Below are 7515 nucleotides of genomic sequence, written 5' to 3' on the forward strand. Positions count from 1 at the left end.
ATGACAAACTGAAAGAGAAAACTACGAAAGAGGAGATTTCAAGATTGAATGACAAGTCGAAGGCGAAGAAACCCTTGAAGTGTTGGATATGTGAGGAACCACACACGGTGAAGAATTGTCCTTCAAGACCAAAAGTGGCTGTGATGGCACAGTCCAATGTGAAGAAAGAAGAAACTTCCATAGGGGTTATGCAGATATTGGGAGCTACAGTGGCCATGGAAGCAGTCTCTAGGAGAGATCCTGAGAGAAATAGATTGGAATATGTTGAAATGAAATTTGGGAGTGTGGATGTTCTTACTATGGTGGATAGTGGAGCAACTCACAACTTTATGAGTGAGGATATTGCGAGAAGGATTGGGCTGAAATTTGTATCGGTGCAGGCACAAATGAAGACAGTGAATTCTCCTCCAGATTCTGTGATTGGTGTAGCTAAAAAGGTGGATGTGACACTTGGTGAATGGACAGGGAAAGTTGATTTCACTGTGGTGCGGATAGATGACTATGAAGTTGTACTGGGTATAGAATTCATGAAGGAATTCGATGCAATGATTGTTCCCCATATGAGGAAACTATACATTTATGACAGATGAGAGAATGTACCCATTGGTGTACTGACCATGGGAGTAACTAAGGCCGAGCGTAAGCTGACATCGATGAGTATGGAGGAGAGAAACAAAGATGAATAAATCTGTAAGCGTTTGTTTGTTGCAGAGACAAAACTTATGGAGTAGTCACAGGTTATCAAGGCATTGTCAGAGAGCATCTTGGATCTATCTGAGAGGATAGAGGCAGTGGAGGATGACAATGACGATGACGAAGAGTATGTGAGGCCGAATGTCCAGGTGGAAGATCGGGAGGCATACATGCAGAGAATAGAAGTGGAGGATCTGGATAGGTGGATTGAGTTGATATGTGAGGGAGAGCCTTCAGGCTCTGCTCCCTCCTCATCATCTTAGACTATCAGGGAGCATGAGGCTCATTGTTAGCTGCTCATGGCAGTGAGTCTCCAAACACTGTGAGCAGGCATCTAGGAGTGAGATGACACAGGTTGATAGAGATTAGCTACCCAACTAATCACCGACATGAGGGGTACCGGCACATGATTCCTTGCAGAATAGTGGCATATCTATGGCATGAGAGATGGTTGAGTAATGGACATCTGGACTACCCATATACACAGTTGTGTGGATGATATCTTGGTGACAGATGGTTGTTGGGATGGAAGATTTTTGAGGATGACAATGACTTCAGGTGGAGGAGGATGTAACGACCTCGAGCTACAGGCACGTTTGGGCGAGGGTGCACGATGAGAAAGTGTGGCGAGCCAAACGAGATAGATAGGAACGGGTGAAATGCGTGTGAAATGTTGTGGAGGTCGTTTGATATATAGGCCATGGGCGGTCCCGGCAGGTCGATGGGCAGGCAAAGGCAAACGATGGACACCACACTTAGGTCGGCTGGTGGGCGAGCAGACCCGTTCAAGAGATGAAACGATGGGTCGGCCAACATAAGGATGATGGTTTAACGTTGGGAGAGCCATATATGTAGGATGGCTTGACATGGAGCTAAGGCATGGAATCATTCAAGCAAAACACACAGTCATAAGGTGAAAGGTGAAGTGAGTGGGTTAGAAGACTAAAACACGCGAAGGTGCAGGCAAATGAGTGCAGGGTCGAAGCACTGAGCTGAAACAGAGTCGTTCGAAGGCGTCATGCAGAAAGTCATTCGAGGCGTCGTTTAGAGAAGTCGTTTGAAGGAGTCGTGCAGAAAGTCGTTCGAGGGCATCGTTCAGAAAAGTCGTTCGAAGGTGTCGTGCATGAGGTCATTCTAGGGCGTTCATGTAGGATTGTTGGAGGGCGTTCGGGCAGGTTTGTTCGAGGTTGTTCGAGGGCGCGGTAGGGTGTCCGTTCAAATGGTCATTCGGGAAGTTGTTCGAGGGCATGGTAGGGCGTCTGCCCGAATGACCCGAGTTAGTGAACGACGGTTCAGGTGAAGTCTTGAATGGGTGCACGGTGAACAACTCGTCGGTGGAGACTTGGCGAGTTGGGCGTTCAGTGGGAGCGGTCGATGAGTTGGACGAGTTGAACAAAACACGTTTGGGTGAACGTGCGGAGGCAAATGAGGAGTTGGGCATAGTCATTCGGACGACCGTGTGGGCGTGCCAACGAGCTGGCTGAACGAGTTGTGCCAGTGAATGTAAAAATATTCTAAGTGTAAATCTGGGGTTTCCTCAGGATTGTAACTTACATATATATTATTATTGTGGGCAAGCTCATTACAGGGAGTTGCCCCTCCCAGTTATACTATTGTGCATTTCATGGTTAATGTTGATGAATGTTTAACTGTTGTGTTATAATGAATAAAAGTACTTAGTAAAAGAGAAAAATAAACTAAGTATAGAAAGTAGGTGTAGTCCACGATCATAAGTATTGGTGAAAAGAAAGTGGTCGGTGGTGCTGCACCTCCTATAGTGCGGTTGGAAGAGTACCGCCAGTGTAGGGGCATGACAAAACCGATCTAGACCACGCACCCTTTACGATGCATGAATTAAAAGAGATGAATGAACTAGTTGGGGGCGACACTGTTAGAGTCTCTGCGACTGTACCCGTCGATTTGGGTAGAGATTTTACAGGTTGTGAACGACAACATTCTGCAATATGGAAGTAGGGTGAAGAAGGGGTCGATCATGATGTGCCTATTTTGCTCCATTGCCCGAATGAGAAACTCTAGTGAGGAGATTGCCCCAACTTTCAACATAAAATTATTGTTGCAGAATGGAAAGTTCATAATTAATTTGGAGATATAAGATGAAGTGTTTTGACGTTTATTCTCCAAGTATTATTCACATTTACCAGCGGTTTAATTTATATGGTTGCACTAGTTATATTTGTTGACTTTTGCAACACATTATTGTTAGGTTTGTCTAAAATGCCCATTGGTAAATTGGCATTTACCAGCCATTTAATTTATATGGCTGCACTAGTAATACATTTGTTGAATTTTGTAACATATCATTGTCATGTTTGTCTATTTTTACTTTTAGATAATGGACCAACTGGATTTATTTATAGTTTATTTCATTATTTGTTTATTTAAACTTATATTAAACACAATCTAAATGTAACCAAAAGAGATTTTTTTAGTTTTCCACTTTATTAAAAATTTGGTGTTTTTTCTTAAACATTTTAAGATATATTTTCTAATTTATTTTATTTGAAATTTAATGAAATTTTATGAAATCCACTTATTAAATCCATTTATATATTAAAAATAAATTAAAAAAATGAAAAATCACAATTTCAAAAAAAATTATTCGCGGATCAATTGGTATATTTCTTGTTTGATCTGAATAACATGCACAATTATGATATCGCATTAAAATTATGAGTTATATTTTAATTGATATACTATATGATTTGGATTTAGTTATAATGGACAATGTCTTTGATGATTATCGATGAGTAATTTTATGTAAGTTTGTCCCTTTAATGTTTATACATAAATATTATGTATATATATTTTTTTATGATTCACTTCATGCATGATGCATTGCAGTTGAGAACATTGAGGTCATAGACAATGATTGTGATCTCCTAAACCTAATAACGATGTAGAGAAGAAAACTTAAAACATATTTCAAAGTTAATCGACTAAAACATGCACGGAGGTAAGTTGTATATAACCTTTTACCGCTTTTGACACTATTTTTTTTTTTAAATTTAACTTTTTTATTTATACAGGGTTATTATTCATTATCAAATTATATAACTTTATATATCTACATATATTTTTTATTATTATTTATTTATTTATTTTTTTGGGCTAATTTAAAGAATTTTATATAAATTTCATGTATAATAATATTTTTTAGGTTTTTTCCTGAATGGTCAAAATATGTTTTAAGAATTTTATGAAAATTAATAAATAAAATATGTTTTTATTTAAAATAATATAATATATTTTTGAGTAAGATTGTGATTTTTGAGTAAGATTGTGATATATTTCTTGTTTGATCTGAATAACATGCACAATTATGATATCGCATTAAAATTATGAGTTATATTTTAATTGATATACTATATGATTTGGATTTAGTTATAATGGACAATGTCTTTGATGATTATCGATGAGTAATTTTATGTAAGTTTGTCCCTTTAATGTTTATACGTAAATATTATGTATATATATTTTTTTATGATTCACTTCATGCATGATGCATTGTAGTTGAGAACATTGAGGTCATAGACAATGATTGTGATCACCTAAACCTAATAACGATGTAGAGAAGAAAACTTAAAACATATTTCAAAGTTAGTCGACTAAAACATGCACGGAGGTAAGTTGTATATAACCTTTTACCGCTTTTGACACTAATGCTTTTTTTAAATTTAACTTTTTTATTTATACAGGGTTATTATTCATTATCAAATTATATAACTTTATATATTTACATATATTTTTTATTATTAAATATTTATTTATTTTTTTGGGCTAATTTAAAGAATTTTATATAAATTTCATGTATAATAATATTTTTTTAGGTTTTTTCTGAATGGTCAAAATATGTTTTAAGAATTTTATGAAAATTAATAAATAAAATATGTTTTTATTTAAAATAATATAATATATTTTTGAGTAAGATTGTGATTTTTTGTTATTTAAAATGCATTTTTGAATGCATAAATGGATCATACACCCTAAAAAAACCATGAACAATTAGTTAGATTACACTGAGTTATATATATATAGTTGTCATGTTAGGGTTCCACACTCATTCTTATAGTGAAGGGAATAAGTTGCTAATTAAGATGTAATGGTCATATTCATTATATCAGCTCTAGTAGATTTGTAGCATGTACAATCAATAAATATAAGTTGACTCATTAAATAAGGTCCACTAGGTAGTACATATAGCTTTATTAATAAAGGCCCATTAAGTGGTTAGGTTTTAGGATAGATGTAAACTATTTATAGTAGAAGTTATGCAATTGAGTGCAAAATGATTAATATTATATTGTATTTTTTCTAGGTTACACCTTCAAAAAGATAAACAAAGATTACTTCTTATCCAAATTATCAATAAAAGCTTTCCTACTTTTTCTACTTCAAAATAATTTTATTCTATTTATTTATCTTTAGTAACTACTATCTATATACATTTTTTTACATTTTGTGTTTCAATTATCAAGATATATGAACATTTCTCTACATTTTTGTTCAATTATCAAAGTAAATCACTAGTGATATTAAAACTCCTTCTCATGGCAACATGCATCTCATTTTTAGAGATTTCCTTTAAGCTAAAAAAAATTGTTCCAATGTCTTTAAACAAAATGATTTATTTTTAAGCAAGGGAAGTTGCGAGGTAGCAAGTCCCTGCATTGAGTGTGGTAGAATGCTTGGATGAACTAGGTTCACCTCGTTGGTAACCAGTTGGCACTTCATCAAGTGCAGTACAACAGGCAATTCTATCTCCAAGTTCAGGCAAGAGGGTCCTTCATGATTCGAGGGTTCAACAGAGGTTGTTACAAATACATCATCTGGCCCTTGTGACTCATGACACTTCAGTACTGGGAGAAAGTTCACAATAGCTCCCGCATGCACAGTCATTCCCTCAAACCCTACAGAGGGTAAAATATGTCAATCTGTGTGAACAATGACATCTGAAATATCCAACAGAAAATTGCTCTTCTGAGCTAAATAAATCTATTCAAGAGGACATCTAAATCGGTCAAATGGTGACAAATCCACTCTCAATTGCCAGATTAAAGCTATGCTATATTGTATTAGCAAACAACAAGTCTAAGTTAAATGCCAGATTAAAACTATAGTATATTGTATTTGGAAAATTTTAATATTTATGTTAAAAAGAATATATAAAATACAGAGAAATAATATTATATAGATTACAATATAGACAAAATTATATATCCCTACCAGAGCAATTCAAGAGGATATCTAAACCAATTATTGGCATTGATTCTATGTATGCATTCCATTATTAAATCAATGTAAAAAAGAATCATGTCCCTCGTTCAGCCAACAAAAGGATCGGCGAGCCTATGATGGTAGAATGTACGGGCTAAGAGTTCCAACTCGAGCGGAGCTGTAGCAAGAATATCCAGACCTTCGAGGCAATGCGTAATCTCAGTATTAAGGTTGATCAAAGTCAAGTCAAGGGCATGTCTCGAAGCGCTTGAGGTCATCCGATGACCGAGCGTACCCTCGAGGACCGAAACTAATACATATTCTCTTTCAGGCTCCTAAGTGCCGGTTAGAATCTAACAGTACTGATTTAGCCCTCAATAGAGGCTCTATAGTCATCACTATTGTATGTAGTGCTTGCGAGAGCTAATGGTAACCGTAACTTGCGAGGGTCCTACAGTTTGAGGTCCCTTCCTAACCAATCATTTGTTTACAGACAAAAAAAAACCACTACCAAGATAAAAAGAACGTTAGGATAGCCCACGCTACTGATAAAAACACAAGTTTCCCATAGCTCAAAAACTGAAATCGTACACAGCATAGGTAAAAAACTCAAATGCTACAGAGGTTAAAATATGTCAATATAATGTAATAACATAAATAGTACCTGATATAAACCAATGTAGTGGAGCCGAAGCAAAAATAAAAGTCGAAGCGAGGTAACCATGAAATCATTTCTAACTTTATTATATAACAACAAAAGTAACTTACACGTAGCAGATGCTGCATGGATAATGCTGAATAGAATGAAATGTGTACACAATGAATAATTATTAGATAACACGTACAAATGCCCTGACTTACGTTAACCTCCATCAAATCAGCCTTGCAGGTTAACCAGCATAGATGTCATAGCTTCCTAAACAGATGTCATATTCTCTCTTCAACACCATTGCTCTTCTTGCTACCTTAACTGCTGGCTCAAATGTTTAAACTCTTGGCTGTTTAACCATCTAAGCTGTTTAACTGTCTAAGCTCTATGCCTTGTTGGTTGTTTAACAGTCTAACCTCCCTGACTGTCAGCCCTTCCATGACTATCAGCCCTTCGTTGAGTTGTTACTATGAGATACATAGTCAGTTCCACTACGTGTTCAGAGAGTCTCAGGACAGATATGGATGCTGGAAAGAAGGCTGCTAATGAACCAATCAATCTGTCCGTCAGGCTGGCATGCATGCAAAGGAAGGCAACCTCAAAGAACTTAGTTACGCAAGCCCAAGGTAGGATTGTCCTTCATTAGCTGGACTGAGATTAGCTGCTGGACCATCCTTGCGAAGTATGGAACCTTCCTTTCAGTCGCGGTAAGCTTGCCATCGCTTAGGTTTCATTTTTTCTGCCCTCATTTAGATCTCGGCACAGACTAGCTTCTTCCAGTGCCAGTTCATTTCTTCTTCCAGCCCACCTCCTCAAGCAGCCCATGGTGCCAAGGATGCCCTGTTGGCTGTTTAATAGTCTAACCTCCTTGACTGCCAGCGCTTCCCTGCGTTGTTACTATTAGATACATAGTCAGCTCCATTGCCTATTCAGAGAGT

Source organism: Pinus tabuliformis, chromosome J (genome assembly GCF_031772625.1).
Source record: "Pinus tabuliformis cultivar Carrire ecotype Pingquan chromosome J, CPIR1, whole genome shotgun sequence".
NCBI classification, from domain to species: Eukaryota; Viridiplantae; Streptophyta; class Pinopsida; order Pinales; family Pinaceae; genus Pinus; species Pinus tabuliformis.